The sequence below is a fragment of the Pan troglodytes genome, chromosome 10 (genome assembly GCF_028858775.2).
Source record: "Pan troglodytes isolate AG18354 chromosome 10, NHGRI_mPanTro3-v2.0_pri, whole genome shotgun sequence".
Taxonomy (NCBI): domain Eukaryota; kingdom Metazoa; phylum Chordata; class Mammalia; order Primates; family Hominidae; genus Pan; species Pan troglodytes.
In genome coordinates this window covers 56,828,955-56,850,349 of record NC_072408.2, presented here as the reverse complement: position 1 = coordinate 56,850,349, position 21,395 = coordinate 56,828,955, and positions in this window count along the sequence as shown.

Sequence of the window (21,395 nt, the reverse complement as noted above, 5' to 3'; positions counted from 1 at the left end):
GTACTCTGCTCTAGCTATACTGGCTTTCTTGCCATTCCTAGAAAATGCCAGGCATGTTCTGCTTTGAATTTTTGTATTTGCTCTTTCCTTTCGTGAATACTCTTTCCTCAAATATCTCCATGGTCCAGCCTCTGGCCTTTGTTACCAATTATCACCTTCTCTGACCACCCTATTTAAATTTCAATCTTGTTTAAGTTTTCAAACTTCCTACTCCACCTCCTAGATAATTTTTCTTTTTGGCAGTTACAATCATCCAACGTACTCTATGTTTTACTTACTTATTTTGTTTATTTTCTATATCTCCAACTAAAATGTCAGCTCCATGAAGGTAAGAGTTTTTCTAATGTATCCCCAATGCCTCCTGGCACAGAGTAGGTGCTCAATAAATACTTATTTGTTGTACTAAAAGAAAAGAGGAGTTACTTCTAGTAAGAGTGCCAGTGAAGGCTCCGTGGAGAAGTTGGTATGGAGGCTGCATGTTGACGGGCTCATAGAAGTTGAAGTGTTAGGGGAAAAAAAAGCTGAAAAAAGACAAGTGGATGAACACTCCACTTTTTAACCAAGGACAAATATTTTTAAATAATAAGGTTAGACTTACAATCCAGATCCTATCATAATCAAGGATGTTCTTAAATTCCTTGCACATCTGGATCCACCAATCTACTGTTTGGGGTTTGGTGTAGTCTGAAAACACTGATCCTCCTGGAGACCAGTCCTACAATAGATAAGTAAGTCAAACTAAATAATGCAACCCAGCTAATATGGTATAGAAATCTCTGTAGTTGGGTTTCATTTTGCATTTTGAGCCATACAAACAAAAATTGAGAGCTAGTAAAATTAAATAACTTTACCAAGTACATAGTATAAGCGTATAGCAAGTTCATTGTTGAATGGGAATAGAATCCCAGTCCAGTGCTCTTTCAGCCATGAAATTGTACATGAAATAATATTTTTATTATGCTGCTATAATTTCAGCAATTTTTCTCCACATATAAATCTATATTAATACAAATATGAGGATTAGGAAATGTAAAAATTACATTCATAATAACAACAAAACTGTAATATAGCCACGATGTCAACAAGAGCCTTAAGAATAATGAAAACTATAGAATGTTCTTGAAGTATACAAAAGATGACATACAGGTTAAGAGATAAGGAATGAACAGAAAGATGGTGGATGGAAAGACTCAACGTTGTATAAATGTCAAGTTGCTCCAAATTGATTTATAAATTCAAACTATTTCTAACCCAAATTCCAAAGGTATGTTTTGTAACTTGATTCTGTAATCCTTTGGAAGTATAAGTGAATGGTACTGGCTACAAATTATAGAAAAATAAGAAGTCTACAAAAACATACCATAAGCTCGTATTAAGTAAAACAAAACTGAATATAGGAATGGATAAACAGAGCAATGCAACAAAACTGAGATAAGATACAGATAGACATCTATATGGAAATTTGCTCTATGATAAAGATGATATCTCAAAGTACACAGAAATGTGGAATTATTTAATAGATGACATTTGGTCTATTATCTATCCACTTGGAAAAAAATTAAGTCATGTTCTAGCTATGGATTGAGTTGTGTTTATCCAAAATGCCTATGTCAAAGCCCTAAGCCTCATTATGGTATTTAGAGATGGGGCCCTTGGGGGGTGGTTAGGTTTAGATGAGATCATGAGGGTGAGCCTCTCATAAGATTAGTACCCCTATTAAAAACTTTTCTTGTCTGTCACTCTCTCTCTCTCTTTCTCTCTTTGCCTTGTGAGGACACAATGAGAAGGTGGCTATCTTCAAGCCAGGAAGAGAGCTCAAACCAGAAACCAGACCCTGCCAAAACCTTGGTCTTGGACTTTCTAGCCACCAGAACTGTAGGATATCAAGTTTTGCTGTTTATGTCACTCAATTTTTGTTATGGTGGCTCAAGCACATTAAGACAAACATTGTACACAAAATTAAAGCAGATTCATAATTTAAGTGTTTAGAAAACTTAAAAATTCTCTAAGAATATATGGAGTCTACTTTTACAAATTTTAGTGAAGGAAAGCCCTTTGAATCATGATACCAAAGGCAGAAACCACTAAGAAAAAAAGTAGATTTGGCTATGAAAAAGTTTAAAACTATTTAGCAAAAGACAGAATAAACTGTTTAAAAAAACAGAATTAATATTTTACGAGACAATAAGAAAAAGAAAGAATTCCCCAGTGGGAAAATGACAAAAAGAGTAGTGATTTTTTACAATGAAATAGAAGAGGCAAGAAATATTATGAAAAAGATGCTTAACCTCACTCATAATAGAAAAACTGTAATTAATACAAGAAAATACCTTTCACCTTTTTGGTTGCCCTGTGTTGGTGAATGAGTAAAGAGGCTTGTTTGGTAAGAGTTCAAATTGGTATATTTTGAGGACATTGAAAAATATCTTTATGGATTTGGGATGTATATTTTTAAATATAATTATTCCATTTTAAAAATATATGCAAAAAATGAGACAAGAATATATACAATAATCTGTAATAAAGTGTTTACTGCAACATTCGTATTAATAGTATAATATTAAGATACTAGAAACAAGAAAATGTCCATCACTAGGGACTGGTTAAACTAGTTTTCTTACCTGGGAACAATGGAATGTCATGTAACTATTTAAAAAGATGAGATAGCTTTATATGTGTTAACATGAAAATATATATACATAACATTGTCATTGTTTTTAAAGGTTTTAAATGACATATAGTTTATTTCCCATTTAAAAATATAATCACATATATTTAAAATTTGGGAGGAATACTCACCAAAATGATAACAGTGATATTTTAGGGAATTGAAGATAAAGAAGAACTGTCACTTTCTACTTCATAAAAATCAGTATTACACAATATTTTTTACAATGTTGTACTACTTTGATAAACAGGCAAAAGCATTAAGGATATTTCTATTGTGCAAAAGAAAAAGTTAAAAACTTCTTTTTGCTTAAAAAATATTTTATATATCTCATTACTCAATCTACAAAAACCTAAATTTCCAATATAATATCAATAAACATTTTCTATAATTTTACCATAATTATAAAAGATTGCCTTTTCAAAAGATGTCACACAGTATACTAATATTTCTTTTGAATTTCTTGGCAATACTCTGGGATTTAAATGATTTCTTAAAATGTCTTATTATGTAGGCCAATGTTCCAAACACTCAGGAGTTAACACAGCTGGAGAAGCTGAATACAATTTTCTTGAACTGAACTCAGGCAGTATCAGTTCACTGAGGCCCTGTGAATTGCACTTGTTTATCAAATATTCAATACAGAAAGGAGGTTGTCATTTATTCTTTAACATGCTTACCTTGCTAATAGCTGGCGTGACTCCATCAGAGTTATTGACCGAAATTCCCATTTCCTATCCAAGCTCACAGGGCTTATAAGTGCCTTGGTGGTTCATCTTTGGTCAAAAAGGGATCCTACAAATTCCCAAGAACATTGTCACTGGTAAGAGTCTGTCTGGTGATTGATATTTAAGTGTAAACATTACAAAAATAAGAATCTCCAATATTCATATAAACAATGTTTAATATTGTACACTTTAAAATCTTCCCACCTATTAAGTACAGTTACAAATATAAGAATTATTTCTATGAATTTTTTAGTGTTGCAAAATGTGGACCCAAGCAATGTTAATTTAGCAGTGGAATCAGTTGCTTCTAATTAAAATATCCAATTTTCTTTACTAAAAGGATATAGGAGCAAGAGGCAGAGCAAGATGGCTAAATAGAAAGCTTCAAGGATTATCCTCCCTGCAGGAACACCAAATTGAACAACCATCCACACAAAAAAGCACCTTCGTAAGAACCAAAAATCGGGTAAGTGATGGCAGTACTTGGTTATAACTTCATATTACAAAAAGAGGCACTGAAGAGGGTAAGAAAGACAGTCTTGAATTGCTAACACCAACCCTCCCCCATCCCCCAGCAGCGACCTCCTGGCACAGAGAGAGAATATGTGGGACTTTGCATTGGAACTCAGTGCTGCCCTGTCACAGTGGAAAGCAACACTGGACAGAACTCAGCTGAAACCCATGGAGGGAGGATTTAGACCAGCCCTAGCCAGAATCATCCATCCCAGCCATTGGTACCTGAATTCTAGCAAACCTCAGCCCTGCAGGCTAAAGTGCTCTGGGGTCCTAAACAAACCGAAAAGGCGGTCTAGGTCACAAGGACTGCAATTCCTAGGCTCAGAACCAGCAGTTTTGGGGAACATTCAGACTAGTAAGATACCAGTTAGGGTGGTCAAGAAAGTGCTTGCATCACATGTCCCTCAACCCCAGGCAGTGCAGCTCACAGTTCCAAGAAAGGCTCCTTCTCCCTGCTTGAGGAGAGGAGAGGAAAGAGTAAAGAGAACATTGTCTTTGCAACTTGGATATCAGCTCAACCACAGTAGAATAGGGCACTGGACAGATTTCTGGGGCACCCATTCCAGGCCCTAGCTCCCAGACATTTCTAGACACACCCGGGGCCTGAAGGGAATCCATTGCCTTGAAGGGGAGGACTCACTCCAGGAAGGATTCATCACCTTTTGACTAAAGAGTGCTTGGCCCTGAATTATCAGCAGTGGTGCCAAGGCAGTACTTGCCATGGGACTTGGGTGAGACTCGGAGATGTGCTGGCTTCTGGTGTGACCCTGGACATTCCCAGCTTGCTGGCTATGGTGACAGACTGTTTTTGAGAAAAAGAGAGGGAAGTGTAAAAGAGACTTCGTCTTACAGCTTAGGTACTAGCTCTGCTACAGTGGGATAGAGCACCAAGTGGGTTCTTAAGGCCCCCAATTCTAGACTTTGGCTCTTGAGCAGCACTTCTGGACCTGCCCTGGGCAAAAGAGGAGCAACTTCACTTGAGGAAAGGTCCCAGGCCTGGCAGCATTTACCACAAGTTGACTGAAGAGCCCTCAGGCCTTGATTGAACATCAGTAGTACCCAGGCTATACTCACTGTGGGCCTGGGGTGGTGATGGTCACTAGGAGAGAGACTCCTCTGTTTGAGGAAAGGGAAGAGTAGCAAGGACTTTGTCTTATGGCTGGAGTGCCAGTTCAGCCACAGTAGAATGGAGCACCAGGTATATTCCTAAAGTGGCCGACTCCAGGCCCTGGCTCCCAGAGGGCATCTCTGGACACATCCAGAGCTGGGAGAAGCTCACCACCCTGAAGGGAAGAACATAAGCCTATCTGGCTTTGACACCTGCTAACTGTAGAACCCTAGGGTGTTGAGTGAACATTGGTGGTAGCTAGGTGGTGGTTACAGCAGGCATTGGGCAAGACCCAGCACCATGCTGGCTTTAGGTCTGAGCCAGCACGGTCCTAGTGATGGTGGCCACAGGGGGCTTGCGTCACTCCTCCTTCAGCTCCAGGCAGCTCAGCAGAGAGAGGGAAGGAGGGAAGGGAGGGAGGAAGCAGGGGGCAGAGACTGGGAAAAAGTAAGGAAAAAGAACAAGAGTCTTTGCCTGGTAATCCAAAGAATTCTTCTGGATCTTATCCTAGACAATCAAGGTGGTACTTTTATGAGTCAGCAAGAGCCACAGTGTTACTGGGCTTGGGGTGCCCCCTAATGCAGATTTGGCTGCAGAGATTAAAACTGTAAATTACAACACCCAAGTCCCTTAAAATGCCTGGAAATCCTTCTCAGGAAGAATGAGTACAAAACAGCTCAAACTGTGAAGACTATAATAAACCTAACTCTTCAATGCCCTGACACTGACAAACATCCACAAGCATCAAGATCATCCATAACCTCACAAAATGAACAAAATAAGCTACCAATGACAAATCCTGGAAAGACAGAGACACATGAGTTTTCAGACAGAAAATTCAAAATAGCTGTTTTGAGGAAACTTGGGGACACTCAAGATAATACAGAGAAGGAATTAAGAGTCCTACCAGACAAATTTTAAAAAGAGATAGAAATCATTAAGAAGAAAAAATTCTGGAGTTAAACAATGCAATTGACACACTGAAGAATGCATCAGTCTCCTAACAGCAGAATTGATTAAGCAGAATAAAGAATTCGTGATCTTGAAGACAGGGTATTTGAAAATAGACAGTCAGAGGAGACAAAAGGAGAAAGAATGAAGCATGCATACAGGATCTAGAAAACAGCCTTTAAAGGTGAAATCTAAGTGAATGGCCTAAGGAGAAGATAGAGAGAGAGATGGGGTAGAAAGTTTATTCAATTGGATAATAACAGAGAACATCCCAATCTTAGAGAAAGATATCAATATTCAAGTATAAGAAGGTTATAGAACACCAAACAGATTTAATCCACATAAGACTACCTCAAGACATTCAATAATCAAACTCTCAAAGGTCAAGGATAAAGAAAAAATCCTAAAAGCAGCAAGGGAAAAGAAAAAAATAACATACAATGCAGCTCCAATAAGTCTGCCAGTAGGCTCATCAGTGGAAACCTTACAGGCCAGAAGAGAGTGGCATGACATATTTAAAGTGCTGAAGGAAAAGAAAAAATCTTTTATTCTAGAATAGTATATTCAGTGAAAATATCCTTCAGATATAAAGGATAAAGACTTTCCCAGACAAACAAAAGATGAGGAATTTCATAACACCAGACCTGTCCTACAAGAAATGCTAAAGGGAGTTCTTCAATCTGAAAGAAAAGGATGCAAATGAGCCATAAGAAATCATCTGAAGGTACAAAACTCACTGGTAATAATAAGTACACAGAAAAACACAGAATACTGTAACACTGTAAAAGTGGTGTATAAACTACTCAAGTAGAAAGATGAAAGGCGAACCAATAAAAAATAACTACTATGACAACTTTTCAAGACATAGTACAATAAGATATAAATAGAAAAGAGAAAAAGTTAAAACAGAGGGGGAAGAAGTTAAAGTGTAGATTTTTTACTAGTTTTCCCTTTGCTTGATTTTCTGTGCAATCACTGTCAAGTGGTCGTCTGTTTGAAAAAATGGGTTATAAGATATTATTTGAAAGCTTCTTGCCAAGTTCAACTCAAAAATATATACAACAGATATACTAAAAATAAAAAGCAAGACATTAAAACATACCACCAGAGAAAATTACATTCACTAAAAGGAAGACAGGAAGGAAGGAAAGGAGAGAAGACAACAGAACAACTGGAAAACAACAAAATGACAGAAGTAAGTCATTACTTATCAATAATAATATTGAATGTAAATGGACGAAGCTGTCCAATCAAAAGACATAGAGTGGCTGAATGGATTAAAAAAAAAAACCAACAATCTCTTGCCTACAAGAAAAACGTTTCAATTATAAAGAAACTAATAAAGTGAAAAGAAAGAAATAGAAAAAGATAGTCCATGCAAATGGAAACAAGAAAAAAGCAGGAGTAGCTATACCTATATCAAACAAAATAGATTTCAAGGCAAAAACTATAAAAGACAAAGAAGATGATTGTATCATGATAAAGGGTTTATTCAGCAAGAGTACACAACAATTACAAATGTATAGGTACTCAACACTGCAGCACCCAGACTTATACAGCAAATATTATCAGAGCTAAAGGGGGAGTAGACCCCAATACAATAAAAGCTGGAGACTTCAACACCTAGTACTGGAAGTCCTAGCTAGAGCAATCAGAAAAGAGAAAGAAATATACATTGGAAAGGAAGAAGTCAAATTTCCCTTGTTTGCAGATGATATAATCTTGTATTTGGAACAACCTAAAGACTCCAACCAAAATCTATTAGAACTGATACAAAAGTTCAGTAAATCTGCAGGATACAAAATCAACATACAAAAATCAGTAGCATGTCTGTATACCAACAGCTAACAATCTGAAAAAGAAATCAAGGAAGCAATCCCATCTGCAGTAGCCACAAATAAAATAAAATACCTAGGAATTAAGTTACCCAATGAAACGAAAGGGCTCTACAATGAAAACTATAAAACATTGATGAAAGAAATTGAAGCGGATACAAAAGAATGGAAAGATATTCTATGTTCATGGAATAGAAAAATGAATATTGTTTAAATGTCCATACTACCAAAAGCATTCTACAGTTTCAATGGAATCTCTATCATAATACCAATGAGATTCTTCATAGAAATAGAAAAAACAATCCTAAAACTTATATGGAACCACAAAAGACACAAAATAGCCAAAGCTATTCTGAGCAAAAAGAACAAAACTGGAGGAATCACATTACCTGACTTCAAAGTATGCTACTGAGACATCATAATCAAAACAGCATGGTACTGTCATAAACACAGACATATTGACCACTGGGACAGACTAGAGAACCCAGAAACAAATCTATACATCTACAGTGAACTCATTTTTGACAAAGGTGCCAAGAACATATGTTGGGAAAAAGACTGTCTCTTCAATCAATAGTGCTGGGAAAACTGGATATCTATATGTAGAAGAATGAAACTAGAGCCTTATTTCATGCCATATACAAAAATCAAGCTGAATTGGATTAAATATTTTAACCTATGACCTGAAGCTCTGAAACTACTAGAAGAAAGCATTGGGGAAACTCTCCAAGACATTGGAGTAGGTGAAGGTTTCTTCAGTGATATCCCACAAATATAGGCAACCAAAGCAAAAATGGACCAATAGGATCTCATCTAGTTAAAAAGGTTCTGCAGAGCAAAGGAAGCAATCAACAAAGTAAAGAGACAACCCACAGAATGGGAGAAAACATTTGCAAACTACCCATCTGACAAGGGATTAATAACCAGCATATATAAGGAGCTCAAACAACTCTATAGGAAAAATCAAACTAGAAATAGGCAAAAGATCTGAATAAACATTTCTCAAAAGAAGATATACAAATGGCAAACAAGTATATGAAAAGGTGCATACTATTGATCATCAGAGAAATGCAAATCAAAACTACAATGAGATATCATCTCGCCCCAGTTAAAAAGGCTTATATCCAAAAGACAGGCAATAACAAATGCTGGTAAGGATGTGGAGAAACCGGAACCCTCATACACAGTTGGTGGGAATGTATATTAGTACAATCACTATGGAGAATCAGTTAGTTTCCTCAAAAAACTAAAATAGAGCTACCATATGATCCAGCAATCCCACTGCTGTGTACACACCCAAAAGAAAGGAAATCAGTGTGTTGAAGAGATATCTGCAATCTCTTCAATATGATAGCACTATTCACAATAGCCAAGATATGGAAGCAGCCTAAGTATTCATCAACAAATGAACAGATAATGAAAATGTAGTACTTAGATGCAATGAAGATGGAGTACTATTCAGCCATAAAAAAGAACGAGATCCTGTCATTTGCAGCAACATGGATAAAACCGGAGATCATTATGTTAAGAGAAATAAGCCAGGCACAGAAAGATGAAGATCACATGTTGCCACTTGTTTGTGGGTTCTAAACATTAAAACAATTCAACTCATAGAGATAAAAATAGAAGAAAGGTTATCAGAGGCTGGGGTGCATAGTATGGGGTGGGGGGAAGTGGGGATGCTTAATGGACACACGAAAAATAGAAAGAATAAAGAATAGTATTTGATAATACAATAGGGTAACTGCAGTCAATAATAATTTAATTGTGCATTCAAAAATAATTTAAACAGCATAATGGGATTGTTTGTAACACAAAGGATAAATGCTTGAGGTGATGGGTTCCTCATTTAGCCTAAAGTGATTATTACACATAGCATGCCTGTATCAAAGCATCTCACGTACTTCATAAATACATGCACCTACTATGTACCCATACAAATTTTATATAAAAATTTTTGAAAGTTATACGAATAGATAAAGGAAATACTCTTGCTATTTTGGTATGCAACCTTACCTGATTTTGTGTTTGTTGCTTCTTTGAGATAAAGCTGTGAAATGGTGGAAAAAACCTCGATGGTGAAATCAATATGTTAATTTTATTTTAGCAAGAGCACTGAGTTTTAAAAACTTAACTGAATTCCTTCATCACTTGATGACATTTCTATGTCATTAAATAACATAAAATGTACTTATAATCTATCATCCTTTAATGAAACATAACATTTATCATTAAATATTATAAAATTTTATTCCTCAAGATTATACTAGTGTTGGGACTTCTACTTTTTGATAAATTAATTATAATATATATATATATTTAGAAATGCTTAGAAAATATAAATTAAAATATTGTGTTTGATCTTCAAAAGAAATTTACCAAAACAATGATATATTGCATTCCATCATTTTCAGTTCCTTAATGTACTCAGGCAGACCATCAAATTTGTCCTCATCATATATGAAGTCCATCTGACGTTCCATGCAGTCGACATCACAATACTGAACATCCTGTACCAAGGAGCAACACAGATATGAGATTCCAACATCAGGAAAACAGACAAACAAATATTGTTGCAGATTCACAAGTAGCTTATAAGTGACTGCATTCAATTAGAAATTTAAATATTAGTGTGAGTTTTGGGTTATCTTGTAAGAAAAAGAGAATGAAAATGATTATTTTATTGGAACTGAGAAGATAATATATGAAAATGATTACAGTTACACATCTCTCTCTCTTATACACACACACATCCACATCCACACACATATATATTACAGGATAATTACTACACTTTCTGATTTCCTTGTTCCTCTCAATGCCCTCCATACTGTTTGAGTACATTTATATGGGGAATATCATATTGTCTTAAATATCCAACTGTGGTTTTCAGCATATCTAGGCTATTATAACCCCATCGACACAGCTGAAATCCCAGAGACCAGTATGTAGGCAAATAGGGATGCCCAATGGCCTGTGAAAAAAAGTATTAAATCCAGAAAAGTTAAAGTGTTGACAAATGTTTATGTTTAGGACTGGATAACATAATGCTTTAGTCAGCAAGCAGTTTAAATTTTTCATACTGTATTGAGACTCTAACATTGTAAGTTGCCATAGTAGCAACCAAAGAGACAATGATTAAAATTTGGGGGCTCAAGAACTCCTTTGAGAATCTAATAAAAGTCATGGAATTTCTTCCTAAGTCAATATAGCTACAAAGACAATTCTTCTTTCAGTTTTGTGAGTGGGGGATTATGCTCTGCCTCTGTCCTCCGTTAATTTATTCTAGCAGAAAATTATATAATAGAGTTTTAAACGGCTCCTAAATCAGAAAAACTTGGGTTTGCATCTCAGTTCTGCCTCTTAATATCTGTGACATTAGGAAAAAGTATTTAATTTTTACAGTCTTGGTTTTCTCATTTTTAAAAAGGAAGAAAAAGTAATGACCAATTCCTTCATTTGTAAGTATTTATTGAATACCCACTATGCACCATCTTAGAACCAAGTTTCTGACTCATGGTGTTTAAATTCTAGTAGAGAAAAGAAATAATAAACATGTAAACAAAGTCAACTAATTTTTAAAAGGAGACTGTATGGAGGCCAGGCTCGGTGGCTCACGCCTGTAATCCCAGCACTTTGGGAGGCCCAGGCGGGCAGATCACGAGGTCAGGAGATCGAGACCATCCTGGCTAACACGGTGAAACCCTGTCTCTAATAAAAATACAAAAAAAAATTAGCCAGGCATGGTGGCGGGCGCCTGTAGTCCCAGCTACTGGGGAGGCTTGAGGCAGGAGAATGGCGTGAACCCAGGAGGCGAAGCTTGCAGTGAGCCAAGATCGCGCCACTGCACTCCAGCCTGGGCGACAGAGGCAGACTCTGTCTCAAAAAAATAAAAATAAAAAAATAAAATTAAAAAAATAATAAAGTGTATGGAGGTTGTGGGGATGGAAAGTTTTACAGGGAAGCAGAAGAGAGATGGGGAAAAGTTAGGGGAATTGTCTCTGGCAGTAAGACCTAAATAAGCCAGTTCTGTGAAGCATCCCAGGCAGAGGGATCAAAAGGTGCAAAGGCTTGAAGTGTTCAGAAAAAGAAAGCAGGTGAATGTGGCTCGACTATAGCCAACCAAAGAGAGAGTGAAAGAAAAGGCCAGGGAAGCAGCCAAACATTCAGTCCTATAGGGCCATGGCAAAGGGCTGAAACTTTACCTGTCCTCCTTCAACTTTATATGAATTAATGAAAATTGTTAAACATATATAAAAGTAGAACAAAATTAACTACAATCCCTTAAAATTCTCAAATACTCATTCAAATTTCCCTAATTCTCTCAAAAAAAAGTCTTTTTAGAGTTGATTTGTTTAAAGGAGATGGATTATATTAAAATTGCAATTGAAGCCATTAAAGTGAGCAACATAATCTGATTTTTTAAAATCACTCCGACAAATCTGTCAAATAAATTACAGGAAGGCAAAGGCAGTAGCAATGAAACCACTTAGGTGCCTGATGCACTGTTGAGGCAGAAATGAAAGTAGCTTGAACAAAAGAGGTAACGTGATGATGTCAAAAAGTGGTCAGAGTGAAATACATTTTGGATATCTTGCCAACAGAACTTCCTGACAGATCTGATGTGGTAGAATGAAGAATGGAATGAAGGCTGGTATTTAGGTTTTAGAGTTGAAAAGCAGGGACAATTAATTTTATTTATTGAGTTGGGTAAGATTGAAGGAGGAGCAAGAGCAGGTTTGTGCAGAGAGAGTTCAGGGGATAAGAAAGATGGATATATACACCTGCTGGTTATCCCTTAGTAGACTAAATATGTTAATATCTAAATGTGTTAATAGTTTATCCCTTGATAGACTACAGGTTGTGGAACCAGAAGAGATGACAAGAGTTCTGATAGAGGCCAAAGGAGGGCCTAGGAGTAACTTCTGGGAGGCTCAACATTTGAGGACATGATCAAAGGAGACTAAAAACAAGTAATTGGTTATGTAACAGGATAACCAAGACAATGTGGTAGATACCAAAGGAAGAGAAGAGAATGTTTCTAGAAGTGGCTGCCTGTGTTCAAATACCATCTGGAGGCTGACTTAGAGGAGAACAGAGACTTGACGACCATGTCTTCTGATTTGATAAGACATTTACAGGGAGTGTATATATGTGTATATGTAGTTTAAGGACAAAAAGACATTTTCAGAGAATATATAGATAAAATTAATGACTCAGTTGGAATGTGGTAAGGTGAGGAAGTAGAGACAGCCCATACAGATACTTTCAAGAAGTTTTACAGAGAAGAAGGGAGATGAGATTAAGAGCTGGAGGAGGCTGTAGGTTCCTTGGATGATAGTCTTGTTTAGTTTTTCTCAGGTAGGTGCCATTAGTGCATATTTGTTGATGGGAAAGATCTGGCAGGCAGGGATAAATTGATGATGCAGGTGAGAGCAGAGACAATTGTAGAAGTGCTTTGATAGCTGAAAACACACGTAGATTTAGAACACAGAAGGAATTAGACTTAGATATGAGCAGGAACAACTATAACAGGAAGAAAGGCAAAACATATGGGTAGGTATGTTGGTAAACTGATAAATCTGATGTTTGAAAAACAATGGGATTCTTTGTTAATTGCTTCTGATTTTCTCAGTAAAATAAGCAATGTCAGCAACTGATAGTTGACTGGAGGTGATGTTGGAGGTTTTGGAAAGAGTGTGAAATAATAGTTTCTGCAAGTAGGATTTTAAATCACTAAACCAGCACATTTAGTAAGGTTACCAGTCAGTGACATGTGCTTGTGATTAAATTAAAGAAAAACTGGCCAACACAAGCAAGTGATTTTTTTGCCAGAAGCTTTCAGCTGCTCAGGTGCAGGAACTGATTTGATCAATCAATTAGCTCAAAGTTCCTGTCTTCTCTGCTGTATACAGAGTTGATGTCAAAAGCAATGAACAAATCTGCTTTTCAGGTTTATAGTTTTACTTCAAATTTTCTGTTTACAATCCCCTTTACAATGAATATTGTAACTTGCCTCTCTGACATATCATAATGTCTAACAAAAATATGAATGCTGTAAGTGTTTATGACATAAATGAATAAAGAGCGTATGATATTATCCATGTTTCATAGATAGGTAGGCTAGAAGTATATTTTGAGACTTACCTGATTTCATAGTATATGAAAGAATAAAACCAGAACTGATTAGATAAAATCATGTAGGGAGCAGTTAAAACTATGCACTTCTTCAGGGCCCACTATGGAAGAATTCAATCAGGATTTCTAAGGATTGAACACAGGCATCTGTATTTTTAAAGGCCTCTGGGTGATTGGTACAGAATGAGGTTTGAGAATTACTACACTCTATTGTGAGTTGTGGGGAACAGGGACTATGCTTATGCACTGTAACTCCATCTCCAGACCCAAGCTTGTCTTATCTTTAGTTCTCACCAAATACCTTTTTGACTGAATCTCCTAATCCTTAACCAACTGATTCTTGTACCACTACATTTAATGTTAGTCTCAGCTGCTATCTTTTAAATCCATTTTCTTTCATTATCACCTTGTAATAAGTGATGAGTGTTTTATCTCCACCTTTTCAATGGCACAGCAAACACCTCCCCTAAAAGACAGCTAAAGAAACTAAAGGAGAAGGAGGTAGCTGGGATACAAGGCCTGACAACAAGAAAATAGGCTTTAAGGATGACAAACAACAGCCATGCAAAACATGGACTTCAGACTGGTGGTGAGGCTCAAATAAAAAGGAAGAAAAACAGCATACTGACAGTATAAAGCTGTACAGAACATCTCAGGAAATGTGGATTTTATTGTTCCACAGTAGCTAAAATTATGTGTACCAGCCTCCCTGTCCCATAAGTTCTAATATATGTCAAGAAACATCCTTCATATTAAACTAAGGATTAGAGCAGCCACACTACTATGTACTTTTCCAGAATTCTCTAGACAACGTGAAAGTTTTCAGAATCAAAATGGAGTCACTTGGGTTTAAAACACTGACAAACAGAGCCAGGAAGTCTATGAAGGGAGGATTCTCATATACAAATGCCTGATAACAAGATCTATCACAAAAGACTCGCAAAAACCACAACCTTGCACAAACGCCATCACAACCTTATGCAAAAAAATTATTTCTAGGAGGACATCTTCCCAGAAACTGCCTGTCAAACCTCTAAATGGCACCACCCTTGTTATTGCTCCTTGTAGTCAAGGACAATTGTTTCAAAATAATTATGTAATCCTCCTCATTTAAAGAAAAAAAAAAAAAACCTTTGGTCTTCTTTTATCTCCCTGAAGATGCACATAGTTTACTATGGCACACATACTCCCATTGCAATGCCATAGACCCAAATAAACATCATTTTCTTTTAGAGCCTCTCTGTTTGTTATTTAGATCGACAACTTCTAGGGCCTACAATTTGAAGCATGACATCATAATCAACATTACTATAAATAATATTTTTTTTACTTGGCATATAGTATATAAATACTACTAAAGAAAATGACTAAATCCATTAGCCATATGCAATAAATGTTGACCTAACAAATGGCAGCCCTAAAATTTTTCAAAATTTACTTCAAGGCATATTCTAGCTCTTTGGTTCTATTATTTTTCTTCATTGGTAGTTTGGTAATAGAGAAAGTAGTGGCATCTCTATTATCAAATAACGTAATGAAACATTATACATTACACATACTTGTATATAATGTTTCATTATGATATTTAATCTTCCCAACAATACTATATGGTAAATAGAACAAATGCTATCATCCCTGTTTTATTGTGGATAAATCTCTAGTCCAAGATCATAAGTACCAAGCTAAAGAAAATAGCGGGTGGCAAAACTATAGCTCAAACAGATCTTCTGACTCCAAGTCTAATAAATTTCAATACCATTGAAGTCATTCTATATTTTCAAATATTTCTTTATTTATATCTGATGAGAACTGCTGATAAAGTAAGGGATAAAATCATCTCCTTTATCATCACCTCCCTTATGCTGTATGGTCTCATACTCTCAGAATGCCTGCATATAAGAATAAGGTTTATTCAATCTATTTTTATCCTAAAAATTCTACATTTGTTTTCCAAGAGTAGAATGGCTTTCCTAAAATAGATATTGTTGACAGAGAGAAGAGGGATTTAAGTTCATCCTCATGTCTGAAAAGACCACACAAGCACGATATTTCTTCAGCAGGCAGATGAAGCAAACCCGCTGAGGATTACAAATTACCACTTTCACCCATTTTATAGGATAGAGCCAGAATAAATTTCCTTGCCCTTATTACTTCCTGCTACAAATAATTACAATTCCTGCAGCCAGAGGAGTGAAGGAAAGTCAGTCTTACCTATGAACATTTTATACATTTCCCCTAATTGCATTTGCTTATTATTTGGCTTCAGGACCTCGACCATCTGCAAATAAAGCAGGTTTGTACAGGAATGACAAGGATAAGAAAAGTGTGTCTCAAAAGAGGCATTTTCTCCTGCTGCACCACTTACCAGGTGCTTTTCTCTGCTGCCCACTGGCTTCAAAACAAGTCAGCCCTGAAGCAAATGAGTGACAGCAGAAAGCTCATTTCAGCACTAGGGATTTAAAATTCATAAACTTGAAAAATCAATGAGGTATCCTTAGAATCTCTATATTCACCTTTTGATCAAGTACTGTCAGGAATTTCATTTAACCAAAATAGGGTCAAAGCTATCAATCACTGTTTTACAAATAAAAGCCAAAAAATATTTAAAAAAATAATGGTGAACATTTTATTAATAATAACTATGGTTATAATTTTTTAGTGGTTACTATGTCCCAGGCACTATGCTAACAGCTAGATGAAAGAATGTATGTAATACATTATCACAGCTAACCTCCAAGCAACCCTAAGATTTAGGTATTGTCTTCATTTTGTATATGAGAAAGTGGTGGTTTAGCATCTTACAAGTGTTAGCACTCACATTTCTCCAAGTGTCAGATTTCAAAGATCTCACTCTTATTCTTCATTATATTATCCAGGCATAGCTTGTGTTATTGTGCATTACATTATTGCCCTTCCCAGATACTGCATTTGTACAAATTGAAGGTTTATGGTACCTTTGCATCAGGTAAGTCTATTTGTGCCTTTTTTCCAAAGGCATATGCTCATTTTGTGTCTCTGTTTCAGCATTTTGTAGCAATAAAGTATTTTTAAATTATGGTATGCACATTGGTTTTTTAAACATATGCTATTACACACTTAATAGTATACTGTAAGCATAACCTCTATGTGCACTGGGAAACCAAAAACAGTGTGACTCAATTTATTGCAATATTTGTTTTATTTCAGTGGTCTGGAACAGAACCAGAAATAACTCTGAGGTGTGCCTGCTCTGCATAATAACAAGCAATATATGTGTGATTTATATTGATATATGGTTTATTGATTATTATTTTTAAGAGGCAATATTTTGTTTGGCAAAAGTTAGTGTCATTTCCCACTTTGTGTTATTTACAGTTCTAAAGATTGATTTTTTAAATCAGGTTTTAAAAGATCATTTGCAAGAAGCTTGAGGTAGATTGGGGCATTTTACATTTTTTTTAATCTCTGAAGGTTTAAAGGAAGTACAGTCTTGTACCACATAATGACATTTTGGCAACTGATGGACCACACAGACAATGATGGTCCCATAAGATTATAACGGTGCTGAAATATTACTATTGCCTAATGATGCTATAGCTGTCCTAACATCATAGCAACACACATTACTCACTTGTTTGCTGTGATGCTGGTGGGAACAAACCTACTGTGCTGTCCATCATATAAAGGGATAGCACATACAATTATGTACGTAATACTTGATAATGGTAATAAATAGCTGTTACTCATTTATATATTTTATATGCTATACTTTTTGTGGTTATTTTAGAGTGTACTCCTTCTACTTACAAAAAAAAATGTTCACTGTAAACAGCCTCAGACAGGTCCTTTAGGGGGTATTCCAGAAAAAAAAGCATTGTTCTTATAGGAGATGACAGCTCTAGGCATGTTATTTCCCCTGAAGACCTTCCTATGGGACAAGATGTGGAGGTGGAAGACAGTGATATTGATGATTGTGACTGACTGTGTAGGCCTAGGCTAGTGTGTGTGTTTGTGTCTTAGGTTTTAACAGAAAAGTGTAAAAGGTTAAAAATAAAATAAAAACTTAAAAAATAGAAAAAGGTTTATAGAATAGGATATAAGGAAAATATTTTTGTATAGCTGTTCATTGTGCTTGTGTTTTAAGCTAAGTGTTATTACAAGAGTCAAAAGGTTTTTAAAAATTTAGAAGTTTATAAGGTAAAAAATGTTACAGTAAGCTATGGTTAATTTATTCTTGAAGAAATAATTTTTAAAAATAAATTTAGTGTAGCCTTAGTGTACAGTGTTCATATATGAAGTCCACAATAGTTTGCAAAGTCCTAGGCCTTCACATTCACTTTCCACTCACTTACTGATTCACTCAGAGCAACTTCTAGTCTGGTAAACTCCATTAAGGTAAGTGCCCCATAGGATGTATCATTTTTTATCTCTTACACTGTATTTTTTTTTTTTTTTGAGATGGAGTCTCACTCTGTCACCAGGCTGGAGTTAAGTGGCGTGATCTCGGCTCACTGCAACCCTGCTTCCTGGGTTCAAGCGATTCTCCTGCCTCAGCCTCCCTTGTGGCTGGGACTACAGGCATGCACCACCACTCCCAGCTAATTTTTGTATTTTTAGTAGAGATGGGGCTTCACCATGTTGGCCAGGATGGTCTCAATCTACTGACCTTGTGATCTGCCCACCTCGGCCTCCCAAAGTGCTGGGATTACAGGCGTGAGCCACTGCGCTCAGCCTACACTGTATTTTTACTGAACCTTTTCTATGTTTAGATACACAAATACCACTGTGATACAATTGCCTACAGTGTTTAATACCGTTGTATGCTATACAGGTTTGGAGCCTAGAAGCAATAGTATACCATATAGCCTAGGCCTGTAGTAAGCTACACCATCTAGGTTTGTGTAAGGACACTCGATGATGTTTGCACAACAATGACATCACTGAATGATGCATTTCCCAGAGCATATCACCATCATTATGTGACCATGTGATTGTATTTAAATCTCAAACCACATATGGTGCTTTTGTCATGTAACAACTTGGCTAGATAAACTACATTTCCCAGAATTCCCCATTAGACCATAATGGAGATTTTCATGGGTTAATTGGAGCGCCAAGAAGCTTACACATATGGATATGGTAAAGTCCCTGTAACAAATATATACCTCCTACTGGTTCTGCTTCTCTGATGGAACCCTGATTAATCCCATAAAATTGATTGAATACAATGGGTTGAATTCTTTAAATTATTTATCATATAAAAGAACTAGAGCTCTATTACCAGGTTCCATTTTATTCCAGTAAAGATGACTCATAGTTGGACCAAAATTTGGATGAATAAATTCAAATGGTCAATGCAGGAGAGAGATAATACAAATCTTTGTTCGATTAATTGTGTTGATTTTCTCAGATGTTAATAAGCAGCATCAAAGAGTTTAGTTACGGGTTTTTGACCAAATATTTTTTCTCGAAGGAAGAAAAATTGACCTGTTTCTTAGCATACTGAAGTTTTACATTAGTGAATTATTCTCTATAAATATATATCTGAAATGTTTTACTTTATTAAAGTATATTCTGCTTCAAATGTCATTATAATTACAGACAACTGTAAGAATAAATCTAGCAACTACAGAAAAGTACTTATCTTCTAGAATGTCCAGATACTTCTCATTTACTGTTCATAAAATAATAGAACAATGTTTGCTCTTCAGGATTTTAGAAATCACTTTGAATAAAATTATTTTAACACTCTATTTTTCTCTTTGGGAATAATCAGAAAAAAAAAGAAAAGACAATAAAGTGGGTCTGGGGAGGGAAATACAGAAATTCTGAATCCATTTTTTTTTGTATGGGATTGTAAAAAACAAAGGATTTTGAATATTATTCAATATATTTCCTAATCTGGACTTATTTTGAGAAATAGCTGTTCTCAAAATAAAACAGCCATAGAAGGGAAGAGGAAATGTGCAGCCTCCACCTTCTAATCCTAGTCAGAAGGCCCTGGCCTTTCAGGAAGTCTTGAGAAATTCTCATCTAGACACCATAAAATCCCTATAAAACCACTTGACACCTATTTTGAAAGGACTTTATTTCTAAAATTGGGCTGCTTTTTGCTAAATTAATTCAGAAGGGCATAAACAGAGTATGCATTAAGAAACTGCCATTGCTATAGCAACTGAAGGGAGAATTATAATTAAGTATTTTTATCTCATATGTATATTTTGTAGGAACTTTGAAAGGAAGGAAGTGGAACTCAGGAAACTAAGTAATGGACTGGAAGTCATATATGACTTGAAAGCTTTCTTCCTAACTGTTTTATGAATCTGATAAATACTCCACTATCTTTTCTCCATCAATTCCTCCTTCTCACCAACAGGAGGAAATGGTTCTGGCTCAATTCATGGGATTTCTTGGGGAAGTTTCAACAGACTAATGGACTCCAACAGAAAAGTTTGTTCCAACTGAGATCTTTCACAAAATGTTTCATGGTAAATATAGGTCTTATTGTCATACATTCTAAACTCATCAAGCTCTTAAACTTGATGGCAAAATCATCCTCTGAGCTATTTCAAGATATTCTCTTATGAAAAAACAGAAACAAAAAAAAACCTTAACAGACACTGCATGCTAAATAAACTGAAGACACACAGCTTGGGACTCTAACTGCTTTCCTTTCTACTAACAGATACCGTCACTCTTGCCCAGTTCTGAATCCAATCAAAACTTAGTAAAACATTTTATTTCATCCATTAATGACAGAAAAGAATAAAAGAGACAGACCTTATAATTATACACCAAATCTAGCAGAAGGTAAGTCTTAAATTAATTAAATTAAACTTTGCAAACAAAACCATACTGTCTTCCAGACTCATCCTGCATATGTATATTGGCCTGCCAGAACTGGTATTTATTATGAGCTATTTGAATTTCAATCATTTATTCACATCCGTTATGTCAGGCTCTCATTAAAATTCATTCACAAGCAACTGGTAGGTAATACTGGCAACCCAATGTGTACCTCCTGCTTTTAACTAGATACTAAAATCCAGTGATGGCTCACTCTTACAAAGTTGCACTTAGGCCTGTGGGTGAAATCAGAAACTTGCTTCACATAACTTTTTTACAACATACAAAGTAAGTATCATTCTCTGATGTGCAAATCCTGACTCTTTCTGAGGTTAAGTTACATGCCCTGAGCAAACTAATTTTCCCCCTTTCAGTATGTACATAAAATTTATAGCCAGGTGGTAGAAGTCGTAGCACCAATGTGTGCAGTAATCATATCTAGGGCCAAGAGACTAGGATTATAAAAACCTCTCAGCTTTGATAGTGTGGATGCTACTTGCTCTCACTGTGGGTACATGTTATCTCCCTCCTCTCCTAATGCTTGAAGGTTGAGTCCACTCTGAACCTTGATCTTACAAGGGCCCACCCACTGGATCCAATCTACAATGTAGCCTAAGCAAACCTTT